Source organism: Microcaecilia unicolor, chromosome 1 (assembly GCF_901765095.1).
Source record: "Microcaecilia unicolor chromosome 1, aMicUni1.1, whole genome shotgun sequence".
Lineage (NCBI taxonomy): Eukaryota > Metazoa > Chordata > Amphibia > Gymnophiona > Siphonopidae > Microcaecilia > Microcaecilia unicolor.
The window spans coordinates 631,929,022-631,949,959 of record NC_044031.1 but is presented as its reverse complement, the minus strand read 5'-3'; the positions used below and the strand labels follow the sequence as shown (position 1 = coordinate 631,949,959).

Genomic DNA, 20,938 nt, shown 5'->3' with positions numbered 1-20,938 from the left:
GGTCCATCGAGCCCAGCATCCTGTCCACGACAGCAGCCAATCCAGGCCAAGGGCACCTTGCAAGCTTCCCAAACGACACCTGTCAAGCTTCCAAGCTTAAGAGCCCTAACCTCTTTAGCCTTTCCTTGTACGAGAGGAGTTTTGTCACCTTTATCATTTTAGTCGCTCTTCTTTGAACCTTTTCTAATTTCGCTATATCCTTTTTGAGATACTACGACCAGAACTGAATGAAATACTCAAGATGCAGTCACAACATGGAGTGATACAGAGGCATTATAGTATTTGTGGTCTTATTCACCATCCCTTTCATAATAACTCCTAGCATACTGTTTGCTTTTTTGGCCACTGCCGCACACAGCAGAAGACTTCAGCGTATTGCCTACAATGACACCTACAGTGCTGACCCCCAAGGTAGGCCCTAGCATCAGGTAACTATGATTCGGATTACTCTTTCCAATGTGCATCGGATGAAGCACACTACACCTGAATATCCTGGTGCATGGGGAAAGAGCAGGAGGATCTCCAAACTTCCTTAAGAAGCAGATCTGCCATCTTAGGGGCTTTCGGAACAAACTCCTTGAAGCGCAGCATTGAAAACACCTGGGAAATAAGCTCCTGCAGCTCCTCACATCTGTCCACATTAAATTTCATCTGACATTTGGGTGCCGTCTTTCAATGTCCTAAGGTCTTCCTGCAATATTTAACAGTTCGCACGTGTTTTAACAACCTTGAATATTTTTGTGTCATCTGCAAAGTTAATTACCTCACTTGCTCTGATTTTCCATATTGTTTGTAAATATGTTAAACAGCACTGGTTCCAGTACATATCCTACTACTACTACTACTAACTAGCATTTCTAAAGCGCTACTAGGGTTACGCAGCGCTGTACAATTTAAACATAGAAGGACAGTCCCTGCTCAAAGAGCTTACAATCTAAAAGACAAGAAAACAATCTAAAGACAAGTGAACAATCTAGAGGACGAGTGAACAGTTAGTCTGATAGGGTGGATAGATTGGGGTATTTTATATATCTCGAGTGGTTAGGCGCCGAAGGCAGCATTGAAGAGGTGAGTTTTAAGCAGAGATTTGAAGATGGGTAGGGAGGGGCATGGCGTATGGGTAAAGGAAGATTGTTCCAGGCATGGGGTGAGGCAAGGCAGAATGGGCGGAGTCTGGAGTTGGCAGTGGTGGAGAAGGGTACTGAGAGAAGGGCCTTGTCCTGTGAGCGGAGGTTACGGGCGGGAACATAGGGGGAGATGAGGGTGGAGAGGTAGTGAGGAGCCGCAGACTGAGTGCATTTGTAGGTAAGGAGGAGGAGCTTGAATTGTATGCGATAACTGATCGGAAGCCAGTGAAGTGATTTGAGGAGAGGGGTGATATGAGTATATCGGTTTTGGCGGAATATAAGACGTGCGGCACTCCACTGTCCACCTTCGTCCATTGAGAGGAATGACCATTCACCCCTACCCCTCTGTTTTCTGTCCAATAATCATTTCCTAATCCACACTAGAACCTTGTCTCCTATCCCATGACTAATTTTGTCAGGAGTCTCTCATGAGGAACTTTACCAAAAGCTTTCTGAAAATCTAGCTACACTACATCAACGGGCTCACCTTTATCCACACCTTCAAAGAAATTAAGCAAATTGGTGAAGCAAGATTTCCCTTGGCTGAATCCATGCTCTGTCCCATTAAATGTTTATCTATGTGTTTTGTAATTTTATTACTTATAATAGTTTCCACTATTTTTCCCGGTACCGACACAGGCCTACTGGTCTGTAATTTCCCAGATCACCCCTGGAACCCTTTTTAAAAATCTGTGTCACATTGGCCACCAAAATGCCCTCCTTGCCCATTGCTGCCACCACCATCATCACCTTGGAAAACGTATGGGGAGTTGTGGCCAAACCAAAGGGGCGCGTGCAAAATTGATGCCTTCCCAAAACAGCGATGCGAAGGAAAATGCTGATGAGTCAGGTGAATAGGGATATGGAGGTATGACTCAGTCAGGTCCAACGACGACAGGAACTCTCCAGGCTGCACAGCCAGAATAATGGAGCGCAAGGTTTCACTGAGAAAGGAAAGAGTTGAGGAGTGTGATTTACCTATCTGCGATCCAGAATAAGCTGGTAGGAACTCTCTTTTTTGGGAACCATAAAATAGATGGAATTACGACCTGTGCCACATTCCAACTTGGGGACGGGAACCACTGCCCTTAAAGCCACCAGACAATGAACAGACTGCCAAACTGCCAGCACTTTCCAAGGAGCCTGGCAAGGACGCCATGAAGGCATCCACCAAAGGACGGGCGAATTCCAGTGCACAGCAGTCACAGACTACCTCGAGCACCCACTGATCTGAGGTAATCCGGGTCCACACCTCACCCCCATGGAAATCAAGAACTGGACCCAACACCTTCATTGCGCAGGTCTGCCGGAGTCAGCCACCAAAGGGCCAGAATTCCCATTGCATTCTCCTGTATTTCTTGAACGAAGCTTCTTCTGCTCTTATTTTTTCAGCCATGTGGAGATCCATACAAGCTTCCTGTTTCTCTTTTTTTTTTTTTTTGGTACTTTCCTTGTGTAAAAATCAGCTGCCATATTTATAGCAGTTTTCAGCTTGTACCATTACACTTCCACTTCTGCAATGCCTACCCCTGCCATCAGCTCTTTCTTCAGGTACTCCCCCATTTTACCAAAATCAGTACGTATGAAATCCAGTACTTTGAGTTTTGTGCATCTGCACTCCACTTTTGCTCCTATATCAAACCATGTTGTGAGATGATCACTATTACCTAGGTGGGCACCGACACAGACATTGGAAACACTTCCTCCATTTGTGAGCACTAGATCAATCCTTCCCTCATGGGTTCCGTCACCATTTGTCTGAGTAAGGTGCTTTGATAGGCATCCATGATCTCTCTACTTCTTTCTGATTCTGCTGACGGGACATTCCAATCCACATCAGGCAAGTTAAAATCTCCCAACAATAGTGCCTCCTCCCCCTTCATACCAAGTTTATGAATATTTTCTATCAGATCCTTGTCCAGCTTCTCCATTTGTGCCAGAGGTCTGTAGATAACACCTGTGTGGATACAGGTTCCATCTTCTCTTTCCAGGATGATCCATACAGCCGCTTCCTTTCCCTAGGCTCCCCACATTTCAGCAGCTCTCATATTGTTTTTCACATACAGCAACATTCCCCCACCTCTTCAGCCCTCCCTAAAAAGATTATAGCATGGTATGGTTGCATCCCATTCATGGGAATCATTGAACCATGTCTCTGTAATAGCAACAATATCCAAGTCTTCCTCAAACATCAGCGCTTGCAAATCTTGAAGCTTTTTACTTAGACTATGAGCATTTGTGCTCATTGCTTTCCATGTGCTATGTGAGTTTGGAGGGTTTTCTATATTTACATGACCTTTGCCTCTGCCATCATGTTTTTTTTCTGGGGACGACTTTGAGTTTCCTTGTCTCCTTTTGTCACTCCCGCCCTCTAGTTTAAATGTCTAGAAACACACTGTCTGAATTTGTCCCCAAGGATCTTTTCCTGTCACAGAAAGATGTAGCCTATCAAAGTACAGCCTGTTATTTTGCCACATACTACCCCATCCTCCTATGTAACTAAAACCTTCCTCTGTTTTATGTAGTTTTCCCTCTCCCTTCTCACATGTAGGAATTACTTCAGAGAAAGCTGCAGTTTGAACCAAAGACTTAGTCTCTCCCCAAGCTTCTGGAACTGTGCTCTGAGCTTACTATTGTTGGCCAGGCCATTTGTCCCCAGATGTGCCAAACCTCACTCAGTCCATGAGTTAACTGTATAGCTCAAAACTGAAAGGGGAAAAATATGGACCGAGTCAGTTTTGGAAGGGTGCTTTTCAATTATATAGATCATTTTATTTTTGGAGGTTGGGGGGGGGGGGGGGCTGGAAGGAGTAGAACAAGCTGTATTTCAAGCCACTCAGGTTTTCAGTATATTCACAATCTTTCATGCCTATTATTGTGGATACCCTGAAAACAAACCTGGCTGGGAAGGTCTTGCTCTCTCTAGCTTACAACATGCATATAATTTTGAGACTTCAATTAAAAAAGAAAATACCAATATATATTTAATTAGTGTTTTCCTTGCTGTGTACTTCATTGACTGAAATCCACTCTGAAAGTTACTGTAGTGAAGGGATAAAATATAAATGCTTACAATAAACCATACCCCAGCCCTGGGAACAACTCTTCAAATAAGCAAATATCTACCTGCATAGCAGGTGTGCAGGAACAATTTCATTAAAAAAAACATTTCTGTGGCTAACGCAGGTATTCCCTTATGCTTTTTGTGTAATTATAGCAGTCAAATTCTGCTTACTACTAAAAAAAAAAATCAAGCTGTAGGCATCATCCTTGCTTTTTACTCCTTCCCCGGTGAAATGTCTACAGCAGTGAATCATGAACCAGCCACCCCATTAATACTCCAGAGGTCAACACTGCTCAGATACACATACAACATACACCACTTTTAACATTTTTAATCCAAAAACTTAGCTTTTTTTTACACTTGTTTAAAAAATTGAAAAATACAAAAATGTCTGGGCAAAAAAAGAGGGAAGCAAGAATAAGACTGACAGAGGAAAGAGGAGAGATCATGGAGTAGGCAGGTTTATAACTTCAGCGTAAACTGTAAAGAGCTGCATTAATGGCCAATGTAATAAAACTCACCACTGTGTCAGCACACTTATACATTATAAATTGCAACCCCATTTAACACAATAGAGCTGGTGATACATAACTTACACTAAAATGTTTTATTACAGCCACCCATTTGTAATGCCCCGTTTGCAGTTAAATAATAATCCCCACAACTAGATAGCTGCTTCCTGTCAGACAGGTACCCGGAACCACAGGCCATAAAGCTGTTGACACGGGCAAGATTACCACTACATTCTATTTTCCTTTTAAGCACAGATGAGAGGCAGGAGATCCAGCAGGTTTCACAGGATCTTACCACTGCTAAACATGCCATCAACTAATAGTGAATAAACCTAAACCTTATTCTCATACAAGAGGCTTCTGAGCAATGCCCTGCAGCAATTCCAACTCAGCTCCCATCTGCTCCATTTAAAATCATTACACTATTTCTACTACTCAGCGTCAGTGTTCCATTTCATTGCTACTCTACAGTGACATTTGGAAGACAGAAAAACAGTTGAAATTAAACTAGTAGCAATTTTAAGCTGCTTGTTGATGAGCAGAGCAGCCACTCCTTCGTACACTGAGAGGCAAAATTACACGGCCTGTGGTTCCCGTCTTCAGGCTTCTGACCAGAACCGGGAATACTGCCCTCATTTGGGACCCATGCAGTCCACAATCCCGTTGCCTTTAATTCCATCAAAGAAGAAGAGGTTGTGAGGTGGGTCTCTCTGTGATAAGGCCTGCAGAGGAAAAATTCAAGTGAGCCAAAAGAAGGGTAATATGGAGTATGGGGAGGATGTGGGGGACAAGGAAGACATTTCCAGGTCAACTTTTTTTTTAATTAAAACTGAACTAAATGATCAGACTGTCCCACTCTTTTTTCACTAGACAATTCTAAGATGGCGGGCAAGAGAGCAACATCTACCCTGCAAGCATTACAACAACCAAAAGTGTTAGTTTCCTTCCCTTGGATCTTACCACATCAGTCCAGATGAGCATGTTCAAAACTCTGCTGCCCGTCTCATTTTCCGCCAGGGTCGCTTTACTCATACTACCCCTCTCCTCAAGACCCTTCACTGGCTCCCTATCCGTTTTCGCATCCTGTTCAAACTTCTTCTACTAACCTATAAATGTATTCACTCTGCTGCTCCCCAGTATCTCTCCACACTCGTCCTTCCCTACACCCCTTCCCGTGCACTCCGCTCCATGGATAAATCCTTCTTATCTGTTCCCTTCTCCACTACTGCCAACTCCAGACTTCGCGCCTTCTGTCTCGCTGCACCCTACGCCTGGAATAAACTTCCTGAGCCCCTACGTCTTGCCCCATCCTTGGCCACCTTTAAATCTAGACTGAAAACCCACCTCTTTAACATTGCTTTTGACTCGTAACCACTTGTAACCACTCGCCTCCACCTACCCTCCTCTCTTCCTTCCCGTTCACATTAATTGATTTGATTACTTTATTTATTTTTTGTCTATTAGATTGTAAGCTCTTTGAGCAGGGACTGTCTTTCTTCTATGTTTGTACAGCGCTGCGTATGCCTTGTAGCACTATAGAAATGCTAAATAGTAGTAGTAGTAGTAGCATGTTATGTTCCTCTGCCAGCAGAGGGGAACAGAACAAAATTCAAGCTGATTATTCTCCTGTAAAGCTGAAGCTGCTAGAAATTCCGTCAGTATACTCATATCAAAGTCCAAACCCAGACTATCACCAATTAGGTCTTTCAGAGACACGAATACTGAATACACCTTGAGAGAAGTACAAATAAAAACAAACAGCAAAGCGTTCTTCCTTTCACTGGAAGGACTGAGCACAGAATCATGACCTTCCTGGGTGGGTTCTAGGCTAATGTGGTAAATCAAGGAAAGGAAATAACAGTTAAAGTTTAAAAATTCTCCTTCCTCACTGCCATTACCAGAGCAACCTAGCAGAAGCAGACTGAGTGGCAGGAAGTCAAGGTGACTCTAGAACACATATACCAAGGCAGTCTTCCCTGGCATGAGCATCCAATCTATGGTGCTTGGAGAATGCAGAGAAGATCACACCACTGCCCCCTGCGGAAAATGAATACACCCCACCCCAGAGAAGGCCTCAACCCTAAATGAATGAGCACACACGCCCTCAATCTACGCTGAAGCAATACTTCTTTCCATCTAGAAATTCTGACTGTGGATGCTGCTTCCCCCTTTCTTTGCTAGTAAACAGCACAAAATCCATTACGTTTTTGAAAGGGATTAGTGACCTTAAGTATGCTATGCACATGAGAGTCAAGGGCTTCGTTGTTCCACCACATATTATTTCCTCCAAAAGGCTAAAAAGAAATGGTCTGGTTCAGATGAGAAACTACTGTAGGTCAGATGGTTACTTTCTCCTCAGAAATTTGCCAAGTTGAGCAGACAGCTGTCAAGAACACGGTTTTGAGTAGCAAATCCTCAGCAGAGGTTGACTGGAGTACTTGAAAAGAGGAAGAGAGAAAAACTCCAATAACTAGCTTGAGATCCCATGGCAGGATTGTTGGTAGAAAATGAGGGACAGCATATTTGACCCCTCTGAGTAACAGTATCATCTCTGTGAGATGCCAGAGCATTTCCTTGAACTTCTCCCCTGTAAAAAAAATCAGTACAATTAGCTGTATTCAAGTATAGATTAATCCCCTGTCCAAAATCCCTGAAGAAAGGGCAGGATAGAGGGCATAGGAGTCTTCAGAGGACAGACTCCTGCAGACATCAAGCTTTCAAAGGTAATGTATGTTAGAATTTGCACAAATGAGACAGATGGTTTCTGGGCATTCAAATGGGATACCATCATCAATGCAGAGTATCCTCTCTTGTTCAGTCTAACCCTTTCAATAGCAGGACTGCAACAGAACAAAAACCAGTTACTCTAGGAGAACTAGAACCTAGTGAAGAAGGCCTCTGCTCTGAGAGACAGAGAGAGAATCTCCCACTTACCAAGGCTTTTCAAGTCAGCCTGGGGCAAATTAGAAGAACCAGGCACAACTTATCCACAGCTAACACTCTGCCCCCACTGGCACCATAGAGGAAAGATACAAAGAAGGATGTCAACTGGCCAAGGCTTGACTAACATATCTATACCCTTGGCTCCTAATTCCTTTCTTCTGCTGGAGGTCTACATCTTGGAATTTAGTAAGGTGGCAGTGAAATCCACCTGGGACTTGCCGTATTTACACATTATCCTGGCAAATGCTTCATCTAAAAACCTTCCATTCTTCCCAGTCTAGGGCACTTCCGCTCAAGAACTCTACCTGGACATAATCTATGCCCAATACAATCTTCCCAAGCCAAGAGAACAGCTGCCTCCTACATCAGATGAGGTATCCTAGTGCCTCTGTTTGTATAAGCTACAGCAGTACCCAATAGAATAGAGACCTTCTTTCCCTGAACTAAGGGCTGAAAATGACGAGAGACAGTTATATGGCCCTGTCTCCAGATAATTTGTCTCCAAGCTTGTTTTAGACAATGTGCTCCTCAAAAAAAAAACCAAAACAAAAAAAGATAGTAATGATCCACACGTTACAACAAGTTTCAAGTTTAATATAGGGGCATTCTATTCTGCCTATCAAACAGGCATCTGAGTGGCTTACAATCTAGCAAGAGAGAATAGGAAGTAGGAAAAGAATATACCAGGCTCGCAACAATATGGAAAAGGAGGATCTATAATATCAGCAAGAAAAGTAGGGAAGGGAAAACACAATAGGTAGCGCAGTATGCGGTGCACTAACGACATCTCAGCGATCAGCCATAGGCATCTACAAAGAGGAAGGATAATGGATCTCGCAAAAAGAGGGGGCAACGAATCGATTGTAATGCAAGGAACGCAGGGTCCTAGAGGAACAAAAAGGAGTCAGAAGGCAGGAGAGGACTCACCAGCAAAGCAGACTTTGTATACCTAGACTAGGAGTTTATAAGTGAGCCGATGAGAAAGTGGCAGCCAGTGGACATCTTTCAGAAGAGGAGCAATATGAACGTATTTCTTATGTCAAGTAAACAACTTGATGACTATGTTTAGAATAAGTTGTAGAAGTCTAAGCTCTTTCATTTTGATTCTCATGTACAGAGCACTACAGTAGTCAAGCTGGGAAATGACTAAAGAGTGAACTAAAATGTTCAATGCAGAAGAATAAAGAAAAGGGCGAATAGAACGAATCAGTCTAGGCTTGTAAAATGAGCGCTGTATCACTGAGGATATCAAGGAGAGGAGGGAGGCAAATGAAACAGTTATAAATAAGGACACCCAGGATTCTGATGTTACTGACTAGTGGAACAGGCACGGAGCCTAAGACAACAGGTGCAGCTAGTACTTTGTTAGCACAGGTAGTGAACAGAACTGCCCATGATTTATCGGGATTTGGGAATCTGGAGCCAAGATATAACTTTAGTAAGTTTTTGAGTAAGAGAACTCATCTGCAAGGGATGATCAATAGGGTCAACAATACTGAGAACCTGTATATCATCAGTATAAACAAACACAGTCTAAGGACTGAAGAAGTGTCAGTAATGGTGACAAGAAGATATCAAAAAGAGCAGGAGAGAGAATTGACCCTTGAGGTACACCAGCAACCAGAGAGAACGGCATGGAGGCAGAATCAGGGAGATGAACAGTGTAGGAACGATCTGAGAGGTAAGAAGTGAAACAGCCAAGAGCGGTACGCCTCTCAGAAGACTGCATTTGGTACCCAGTCAAAATAGCCCTGACAAAAAAAGCTCCCAACAGCCACTGTCAAAACAGCCTGCCCACAATATAGCCCCTGACAAATTACCCCCCCCCCCCCCCGACAAAACAGCCTGATCAGACTGCCCAGAATATGGCCTCTGACAAAGTAACCCGAACAGTACCAGACAGGGGGAGAACTTACCTTGTGGAACACTGCATTTTTTTTCCTAATAATCTTACCTTGCTAAACTGGTTAAGGTTGGCAAGACTACGAAAATGATGACAATATTGTTTTGTTTTTCTTTAATTAGCATGTTGATGGAAGAATAGTTTCCTTAAACAGCAGAACAGATCATGAATACCAGTTGGTAAATATAGAATTTTGTTTATTTATATGCGCTTTATACAATGCAATGCTGGTAGGAGCCTTTATCAGTGAAGATTTCACTTGTAGTTTATCATCTTTTTTTGTGGTGTGTTATTTTTTTTTTAGGGGGCAATTTTGTCTAGGGCTATTTTGTTAGGGGCTGTTTAGACAAGGGCTGTTTTGTTACAAGGCTGTTTTGTCAGGGCTACTATGTCAGGGTGCCCAAAAACACAGAAACATAATTTTTTTTAGGTATATTAGAAGCATGAAACCAGCAAAAGAATCAGTTGGACCACTAGATGACCGAAGGATAAAAGGGGCAATCAGGGAAGACAAGGCCATAGTGGAGAGATTTAATGAATTCTTTGCTTCAGTCTTCACCGAGGAAGATGTGGGACAGATACTGGTGCCAGAAATGGTATTCAATGCTGATGAGTCAGAGAAACTGAAACAAATCTCTGTAAACATGGAAGATGTAATGGAGCAATTTCACAAATTGAAGAGTAGCAAATTGCCTGGACCAGATGGTACACATACTAGAGTACTGATAGAATAGAAAAATGAACTTGCAGAGCTATTCTTAGCAAGATGCAATTCATCTTCAAAATCAAGCATGGTACTGGAAGACTAGAGGATGACCAGTGTAATACCAATTTTTAAAAAGGGTTCCAGAGGTAACCCAAGTGAGCCTGACGGAGTCGGGAAAATGTTAGAAACTATTATAAAGAACAAAATTACAGAGCATATACATAAGCATGGATTAATGAGACAAAGCTAACAGAGTTAGTCAGGGGGAATCTTGCCTCACCAATTTACTACATTTCTTTAAAGTGAATAAGCATGTGGATAAAGGTGAGCCGGTCAATATTGTGTATTTGGATTTTAAAAAGGCATTTGACAAAGTACCTCATGAAAGATTTTTGAGGAAATTAGAAAATCATGGGATGGGGAGGTATTGTGGATTAAAAACTGGTTAAAAGAGAGAAAACAGAGTAGGATTAAATGGTCCATATTCTCATTGGGAAAGGGTAGATAGTGGGGTTCCCCAGGGGTTTGTGCTGGGACCGCTGCTTTTTAACATTTATAAATGATCTACAGATGGGAATAACTAGTGAGATAATTAAATTTACTGATGACACAAAGTTATTCAAAGTTGTTAAATCACAAGAGGATTGAGAAAAATTGCAAGAGGACCTTAAAAGACTTGGAGACTGGGCATCCAAATGGCAAATGACTTAATGTAATGGGAAAAAGGAACCCAAACTATAGTTACGTGATGAAAGGTTTCACATTAGGCGTCGCCGCCCAGGAAAAGGATGTAGGTGTCATCCCTCTGAAGATGGTGTAGTAGAAGGGAATGGTCAATCATGTTGAAAACAGCGGTCAATAGAAAAGAGGTTAACAGATTTAGCTTGACTTAGGTGACAGATAATGCAGGTGGTGAGATGTGGCCAAAAGCCAATTTGATTGGAATGTACAGCATGAGTTTGGTCAATGAATTTGAGCAGTTGCTTACCGTGTGTTGATGGACCTGAAGCTCTATAGTTCCAGTGATCAACGATTAGCAAAATAATTCAGTGTATTTAAAAACTTTAGATTACACTGACTTTGGTCTGAACAACGTGCTAAGGCAACTTTCCTTTGAGGAAAATTGAACAAAACTGAAGACATCACTGACTGATGATTGTGAGATAAAGGAACTTGAACAGAATGATGTATTAGAGGAAGGCATAACAATCGAGCATAATCACTGAGAGAAAAGTAAAGAATATTACAGGAGACTAAAACAGATATTGAAGAGTGCATTAACATAACGGAATAAGATACAAGCCAGTAAACAGCTTGCAATTCCCTCACTCTCTTCCAGAGGAGGGTGGGCACAGGAAGAAGGAAAGAGACGTCGGTGAAGGCAGAAGCGATCGCCGATCAGCTGTTCCATCCCGTGCAGCGCCTTCACACACAGGTGAGAGGTGCTGCGCCGGCCATTAAGGCGGAGGGGGAGTCCAGTGGAGGGGGGGAGCGGTGGCGAAGCAGTGGTGGGAGGAGAAGAGAGAGACAGGAAGGGAGGGGGGCCCGTCACTGCAAAAGTTTGATTTTTATTTTCATACAGGGAGAAGCGGGGAACAGCGGCGACCTCGGGGGGGGGGGGGGGCAAGGCCGTCCATACAGGACGCTCCTGATGAGTGCCTTGCCCCCTCCCGATCCTTTTTTGATTTTTGTTTAGATTTTATGCAGGGGAAAGTGTGTTTGTTTTTTTATCTCACTTTTGTTTTTAAACATGCCAGCTTGCGTTTTTATGGAGCGGGGGAAGCGGGGAGATGACAGCTCTGGCCTTTACGACTGCTCTGACCATACATTAAATTTGTTGCGGTAAATGACTCAGTGTAATTGTCGGTATTGTTAGTGCATCCCAAATTGTCCACATTACAATGGTAGTTACTCGTTTGTATTCCGTTTTCGTTAGCTGCTTGCTTCGTCGGAAAAAGGCCTTTAATGCATGCAACAGTTAGGAATTTCTTCGTTAAAAGGGTTGTTAGAGGGTCGTTAAGGTTTAGTGCATCTGGGCCTTGATCTCAGTAATCCATGTCCTTGGATGTGCTCTGTAATTTTGTTTTTAATAGCCTCTACCATTTTCCCCGGCACCGACATCAGACTCACCAGTCTATAATTTCCCGGATCTCCCAGGAACCTTTTTTTAAAAATCGGCGTTACATTGGCCACCCTCCAATCTTCCGGTACCACGCTGGATTTTAAGGATAAATTGCATATCACTAACAGTAGCTCCGCAAGCTCATTTTTCAGTTCTATCAGTACTCTAGGATGAATACCATCCGGTCCAGGAGATTTGATACTCTTCAGTTTGCTGAACTGCCCCATTATGTCCTCCAGGTTTACTGTGAAGTCGGTAAGTTTCTCCGACTCATCCGCTTGAAATACCATTTCCGACACCGGTATCCCACCCTATGAATAAATCTTTAAATTCTACACATAAGGAGGCAGAACAGCAGTCAAGCCACCATGTGACTAAGAACGTGCATTGCCACATCTCCTCTGCATAGGACTCAGTGTCTGATTCAGACTCTCTCTCTTGCTGGCAAGTAAAAGGGGGCTTCCCTGCAATCTCAAACAGGTCTTCAGGATATCCGGGATGAGCTCCAGAGAATAGATATTTGAGCATATTGACAATGTTAGTGCAAATCTCGGGGAGCTGGGTGGCCGCGTGGAAGATTTGGAGACAAAGATGGAGGAACACGCAGATGATCTTGCCACCTCTCAGATGCGACCATCTCAACTGGATATCCATTATGAAGAACTCTTGTATAAAACTTGATCTTGAAAATAGAGGCTGCAGAAAGAATCTATGCTTCTGAGTGGTCCCAGAGGTTTGGCAAGAGCACATCATTCACTTGGGAGGCCTCAAGAGAATAGGCCCAGGGATATCACTGCTCATTCTGTGAAGTTTGCAGATAAAGAGCTCATCTTGACTAAGGCACACAATATAAGCAGCCCAGATTGCAGTGTACCAAGATTTATCCAGTTACATGCTGATGCAACAGCACAGTGAAACTGGCACGGGAGTTGCTGATTAAAATGAATTACCATTGGGCATTCCCATTTTCACTGTATTTAGCGATTGCAGATAAAATACATCATACCCATACTCTTGTTGATACCTGGAACATATTGCATGTGGCCGGTTTGACATCTACACTGCAGCCCCCAAGTACTGTGGTACCTGCAACTAAAGTGAAACTACAACGTTGGCAGCAGGTCCCCGGAGGACATAAACGGCAGTTCCATAGTAGCCAGCAGGATGTGGTGGCTTGAACTGAGTACCAGGACTCTGACAGTTTGACTTCTGTTTGCTCTGTTGCTGTTGAGGTTTTTTTATTACTCTTTAAAGAAGAGATTGAGATTTAGTGATCTGAGTGGAGAGGGATATTTTATTCGTTTTCATCAGCAATGTATGCATGAGGGAGGGGGGGTGTTTTCAGCATGGGGAGTCAGGACCTCCACTGCATTCTGTTGTTCCTTGGTCTTTATTGGCCTGGAACTGGAATATGTTGTGTGACTGGGGATGGGGAGGAGAGATGGGGGGATGGCGGTGGGGGTGGAATTTTGAATATACTATTTGTATGAGGACTGGAGGGTGGCCAATGTGACGCCAATTTTTTTTAAAAGGGTTCCAGTGGTGATCCGAGTAATTACAGACCAGTAAGCCTGACTTCAGTGCCAGGCAAAATAGTGGAAATTATTATGAAGAATAAAATTATAGAACACATAGAAAAACATGGTTTAATGGGACAGAGTCAACATGGATCCTGCTATTGGAGGTCTTGCCTCAATCTGCTTCATTTCTTTGAAGGCGTGAATAAACATGGACAAAGGTGAGCCAGTTGATGTAGCATATTTAGATTTTCAGAAAGCTTTTGACAAAGTTCCTCATGAAAGACTCCTAAGAAAATTAAAGAGTCATGGCATAGGGGCAATGTTCTGTTGTGGATTAGGAATTGGTTATTGAACAGAAAACAGAAGGTAGGATTAAATGGCCATTTTCTCAGTGGAGGAGGGTGAAAAGTATTGCCTCAGGCATCTGTACTGGGACTGGTGCTATTTAACATATTTATAAATGACATGGAAATCGGAACAAGTGAGGTGATTAAATCTGCAAATGACAACAAATCTGCAGACGACACAAAACTATTCAAAGCTGCCAAAACGCATGCAGATTGTGAAGAATTGGAGGAAAACCTTAGGAAACTGGAAGACTGGGCATCCAAATGGCAGATGAAATTTAATGTAGACAAATGCAAAGTGATGAACATTGGGAAGAATAATCTGAATCATAGTTATCTAATGCTAGGATCCACTTTAGGAGTCAGCAATCAAGAAAAAGACCTAGGTGTCATTGTAGACAATACGCTGAAATCTTCTGCCGAGTGTGGGCAGCGGCCAAAAAAGCAAACAGGATGCTAAGAATTATTAGGAGAGGGATGCAAAATAATTGATTATCGTATTCAATTCTGGTCACCTTATCTCAAAAAAGATATAGTGGAATTAGAAAAGGTTCAAAGAAGAGCAACCAAAATGATAGAGGGGAAGGAACTGCTCCCGTATGAGGAAAGGCTAAAGAGGTTAGGGCTCTTCAGCTTGGAAAAGAGACGGCTCAGGGGAGATGTAACTGAGGTCTACAAAATCCTGAGTGGTGTGGAACAGGTGGAGGTGAATTGGTTTCTCTGTCATTCAAAAAATTCAAAGACCAGGGCATGCTCAATGAAATTACATGGAAATACATTTTAAAACAAATTGAAGGAAATCTTTTTTCACTCAAAGAATAGTTAAGCTCTGGAACTCGTTGCCGGAGGATGTGGTAATGGCGGTTAGCATTTCTGGGTTTTAAAAAAGGTATGGACAAATTCCCGGAGGAAAGTCCATAGTCTGCTGTTGAGACAGACATGGGATGCCACTGCTTGCCCTGGGACTGGTAGCATGGAATGTTGTTACTGTTGGGAATAGAGGGGTCCCAAGCCCCCCCAAGAAGGCTAGAGTGACCTTAATCTGACTCCATCTCTAAATAGCACTAGTACTGGGGTAATCAGGGGGTTGTGAAGTTCTAAGAGAAATTGCCACTGAGAGAGACGCTAGGTCTAAGGAAAAGGTACCAGCCTTATGACAAACTGGAATCAGATTACAAGTTATACAATGCAGTGAAAGATAGCTGCTGGATGCAACAAAAGCATTTGTACTTACAGCCTTTCATCATTAAGTGAAGCCCACAAACCATCATTTAGAATGAAGAGTTTATTTGCATATCAGATTTTAATCAGGTACATTCATCAGACAAATTCTGAATTCAGCTGACCGGAGCTCTGCTGCTTCCGAGGCGTTGGGGACGGACTCCGAAATTAAGCCCAAATCACCCTTCTTTTATACTCTCATCTCTCAATAGAAGTCTATGGCAGGACCTATTTTGGGACCTATTTTTTTCAAATATTTCTCAATTTCTTAGATCATACTTTCATATCCGGCCATCTGTACATCTGTACCCAACTCTTTCCGTTCTAGCTATTGCAAGTTATTTCGCAATTTCCTCTTTTGTCAACATGTTTTCTCCTCTGCCAGAACATCTTATTCTTAGCATATCAGTTTCACTTCCCCTTTTTCTATTTCATCTTATAGAAAGACAAACTCCATTTTAATAAGTGCTACATTCAATTTGTACCTGATTTTGTTAAGACTCATCTATAAGGCCATTAGTAGGTTATCAGGCCTAGTCAGTGCTTTTCAGCTGTACAAAGCTATGTAGCTTGGCCCACCACTATTCCAGTGGATAGATCTTAAACTAGAACGCATATTAACTTGCAGGAAAAGCAAGTCCTTGCTCAGCCAGTCATAGATTTTTAAACCTAGCTGGTATTTTTACAGCCTGAGTCCTAAAATCTGGCCTTCCACCCTTCCGGTGGGCATCCAGTGAGGGCCTCTTGCTGTAGTATAATTATACATTCCCCACTTGTCACCCCCTCTGGAGAGGGGTGACACAAAGCTCGTCAAGCTTGTCATCATCCATTCCAGAAGGCGGCAAGCTATCAAACGAGAGGGGGAGTTTTGGTCTTACAAATTGCTAGGAGGTATGGTGCAAGATAGGAAAGTTCATTTACAGGTGATATATTATTTGGGCATATGGAATTCCCTTTATATTACCCAACCCCTTGGGCTTAATCCTGATGTCATCTCTCTTGAGACTTACTCAAACCTGTAGTGAGAAAGGTTTTATGAATGGGACAAATCCATGAGTTCATCAGTTCATCTACAAAATCTCATGAAGTATAGGTATGCGGGTAATAGCAATTTCAGGTAGATCATACTAAGAAACACTTTCAGGTCTTGCTATGACTTCTATTGTATCTGTTGCATAGTACATGGGGAGATAATCTAATGTATCTATCTCAGTGGTCTTGGGAAGGAATAGTGGTTTTGATTAAGCATTGTTATGGGCTCAACAAATATATGGTTAGTACTGGACCTTACTATTACTCATCATTAGCATCCAATCATGTGCACTAAAAAATGGATAGCAAATATGAGGTTGCCTCATACAGCAAAAAATGGTCAATCCTAGGAAAATTTATATTAACAAAGGTCATGCATGGATTTTAACATATGCATAATGACCTGGAAGTATGGGAAGCATTTCATATATCCGTTACCCCACTTGGAGCTCAGTCAAACCTACAGAAAGACATGCAGCTTAAATAAGCCTACACCAAAGTTAAACAATTGCATATGTGGTTGATACTAACAGGGTTTATACCTACATTATGATATCATAGCCAGTATTAGGGTTTGATGTTACCCTTGTATCTGAGCAATATCAACTTCAATTTTAAATTACATAAACAGAAATAACGGGGAAAGTCTTAGAAAAACAATTAGAACAACAAAGGAAATAATAGGAAAATAAAAATAAAACATTTTCAATATCTAGACAGGATTACTGCTAAACTGAAAATAAAACAAAATATGAATCTATAATGTCCATAAACAACAACAGTAATTCTCAAATTAAGTATCAGTTCTAAAGTCTCTTTCATCGATCATGGTTGAGGCGGTGGAAGCGTTGAAGAATCTGGACGGAGATCTGGAAGATCTAACAGGGCTGGATTTTCAGGCTGGCCTGCTGAAGGAAGTGGGCGATCTTGAGATGGTTAGGCTGGTAACATCTGGTTCTGCGGCTGAGTAAACACGTATATCTTTCACATGGACCCAAGACTTGTGGTCCAGTAGTTTGCAAGGTGTAAAGATTATTGCCACAACCTTGGGGGATCAAACATCATTTGGTCCTGGATAGATCTTGAAGACGTACTTGTGGTGTACAAACTTGGATCTTTTCATGTCTTTATTCTAGGCATGCACCATCATAATCAGTCCATCAAGAGTCAGAGGTTGGCAAAGGAATAAGCAAAATAACTGTATGCCTGAATGATAACCGATTTACATAAATAGCAATAGTATATATGAAAGTATATCTCCTGATTGGTAGGGGTCAACTGCAACCCTCTTAATACTAGGAATTGGGATTTGCATAATATATCCCCACTTCTGGCTCGCATAATGTGCAAGACAGATTGGTAATTACTACGAAGAGATGATCAAATAACAATGGTTAAGTATATGGAACAAAAGTAAAGAGTACAAAAACCAACAATAAAAATTGATTGTGCCAGTTATTGATGTATGGAGGGTAATGCGTTGCAATCTATGGCCAGTAGGTATAGAATCTTCACCTGCGATGACTAACATTCACCAAGAGTTGAGCCCTCAGCTGTAGGAGGCCAGCAGGACTTTACGAGTTAGATGATTCAGAAAGAAGGGTAGAGGCCAAAGCTTCTTGCAACTCCAGTAAGTGGAGAGCCTGTCTCTTTTGCTCATGGACCAATTGATGCATCTGTGGAAGCTCATGCTCAATAATGTCTCGTTTCTCACACCAGGTAATGTTGGGGTCTGTGCATCTGTCCTTTAATTTAGCGATTCTTTGCTGCAACATAGCTTTCAGATCAGATATATTATCGGGTAGCTCTTCTTTGCTGGAAGTCGTCTCCTCGGTGAGGGACGTCAACGGAATTCCTGTATCCATCTGGGGAAAGGCAAAACTTAAACAGACCAGCAGTGCAATTTATGTGGTTAATTTATTGAATGAAGTCATAATGCTAGGAGGCGGGTCGTGGGTATGAATGGGGGTCAGGGAGGAGGATATGAGGGAAAATCGGAAGGAGGAAAATAAATAAATTATGTAAGAGGAGAGCATCAGAGAAGAGGGCAGGGAAGAAAATAAAAAGGTGCAAGAGTCGGTAGAGCATCAGAGAGGAGGGCCGTGAGGTGTATCCCAAGTATGGTGTGTCCCCAAAACAAAAAAGCATCGAAAATGAAAAATTAGAAAAATTAAAAAAATGACAAAAAGCACTCTGAAGGGTGTAAGATAAAAATAGGCTTAAAAAAAAAATAAAAAATAAAAATAAAACAAAATATGATACATCTGAATTGCAGCAAGGCATATTCAGAAGGCAATGCCAGAAAAAGGTTCCTTGAAAAAGACAAATGGAGAAAAAAACATTCAAAAGTTATTGACCTTCACATAGAGTTTAAGGTGTTAGTTAAATACACAAAGCATGCTGTTTTAAATAGAAAGGAATCAGAAAGTTGAATGCATAATTTTCCTTATTTATGACTGAAAGCTTCACCAATTCTCAATTCAAGAATACTACAAAATCTATGATCAGCGCAAAATGTTCCCCCAAATGGCCAGTTCAAGGGAATATTTCTCGCATTTATTCCATAAAACGGATAATGGTTATTAAATATTGCTTCTTTCTTAGACAAGGAAATAATGAAAAGCTTTCAGATATCACACATACCATAGAGAGATTTCAAAAATGAAGGCTTTATATTCATGAAAAAACTAAAGAAGTGAATGTAAACAGCGTAACAGTTAAAGCAGAAAACATTTTAACAATGAGCAATACACAGCTTTTATTTAAAAGGGATCCCGTATAAAGTAAAATGGCATAAATAAGTCAGTTCAGGTATATATAAAAAAAACATAAAATGAATATCCTCTGGGGATCGCTCATCCCTGCAGTTGATAAGAACTCCCCAGGGAAGGTATGCATAGAAACAAATAAATAACTTGCTGACTTAGTTAGGTCATTTGTATGGTACCATAAATATGCACATGCAATTCAACCTAGAGTAATATAAAATAAATACATGTTACCTGTAATAGAAACAGAAACATCACACCAATACATATACAGAGAAATGGTTTCTGGATACTAAACGAGGAGCTGAGTACTATGAGTAACTGTGAACTACAAAATAAGGTCGGGTTCGGAATACGCCTAGTCATTATGGACGGGTGGGGTGGGCGATTTTGATTTCTGGCCAATGTTGAACTGGCAGAAGACATTTAGATGCATAATGTCCAATTTGACGGCAACGGAAACATGCCACACTAGCACGGCGATAGGGACTAGATTGGGAATCCTGGTTTCCAGCTTTAAGGCCTCTGCGATTGTCAGCATACCTGAATTGGGGGTTATGTTTTTCATAATCTGGCAAATCAGGGTAAACACGAGGGCAAGTAGTAGGTGAACTGGAACTAAGGATAACAGGGTACCTAGTGCCATGAGGAGAGGAAAGCAAATATAGGGTGGACGGGGTGCTAGAACTAGAAGGTGTGGAGGGGCTGATCTTAGAGGACATCTTAGCCTTCAAATCAGCAATCTGCAACATTGTGAGATTCCTGTGCAAAACCTGGTCCCGGCGGACCTCTCTTTGCCTATTCTCAATTAGTTGCCTACAATAGTGAAGGATATGTTCCCGAACCTGTGGCCATTCCATGTGTTGTAAACCTATCGTCTTATCTAGGTTCTTCCTGACCTTAGAGGGTAAGGTCTGTTTAAGTAAGTAATAGAATACAGGGAGAGCATTGTCTGAGTCAAATCTTTCCTCAATCTCATCATGAAACAACTGCTGCATCCTAATTAGGTAAGCTTCAATCAGTTCTGACCCCACCTCCCATCGTTGTGAAGTGATGACGGAGAAATCTTTCTGGGCAGGGAAGGAAGTACGTATCTCTTGAAACAATTTTTCTTTAATCACTGTCAAGGGGGCACTATCATACTGATTCTCAGTCACAAGTTCAGCATAGCCTGCTTGTGTGAACAAATCAGTGATGCTAGCATGGGCGGTCCTGCCCAATATGGCCTTCATATTTCCTACTGAAAGAGCTGTCCCTAGAGTGGCCTGTTGCAGTTTTAGTAGCCACTTGTTCCCTCCTTTAGTAATATTCGGGAGTCGCAGAACAAGGCCATTCAGCTCAGTTGCAGACAGGGGAGTAGTAATATACTCTGTATGAGGAAGACCAGCTGACATTCTATTCAGCAGGGGGAAAAGATTTGCAGCTCGGGAAAAGTTTAGCACCCTCTCCCCAGGAGGGGGTGGTGTGAGGGTGATCATATTGATTAAAATATCCAATGGTGGAATTTCAGCAATGATCTAGAACGTAGGTAGATAACTGTGGGCTAGAGCAAATATACATGAAACCCAGGCCTAGAACCAGTGGTTTGAAGCCATAAGTTAAGGACGGGACAAAATAAGTATCAGTGATAGTTGTATAGTTGTATAATAGTGAAAATAAATTATATAATAATT

The 20,938-nt window shown here is 42.0% G+C and overlaps 1 long non-coding RNA gene across 2 annotated transcripts in view; it reads right to left on the bottom strand.

Annotated features, from left to right (window-relative positions):
* Positions 1-4,532: 4,532 nt before the first annotated feature.
* Positions 4,533-20,938, bottom strand: part of LOC115481691 — a 37,225-nt gene continuing 20,819 nt past the window's right edge. Inside the window, exon 3 of one of the 2 annotated variants that reach the window (XR_003943989.1) lies at positions 4,533-5,425. This is a non-coding gene — a long non-coding RNA (uncharacterized LOC115481691). Of the gene's footprint in view, positions 5,426-7,211; positions 7,291-20,938 lie in introns of those variants that run through there. The other variant, XR_003943990.1, reaches the window with a different exon arrangement.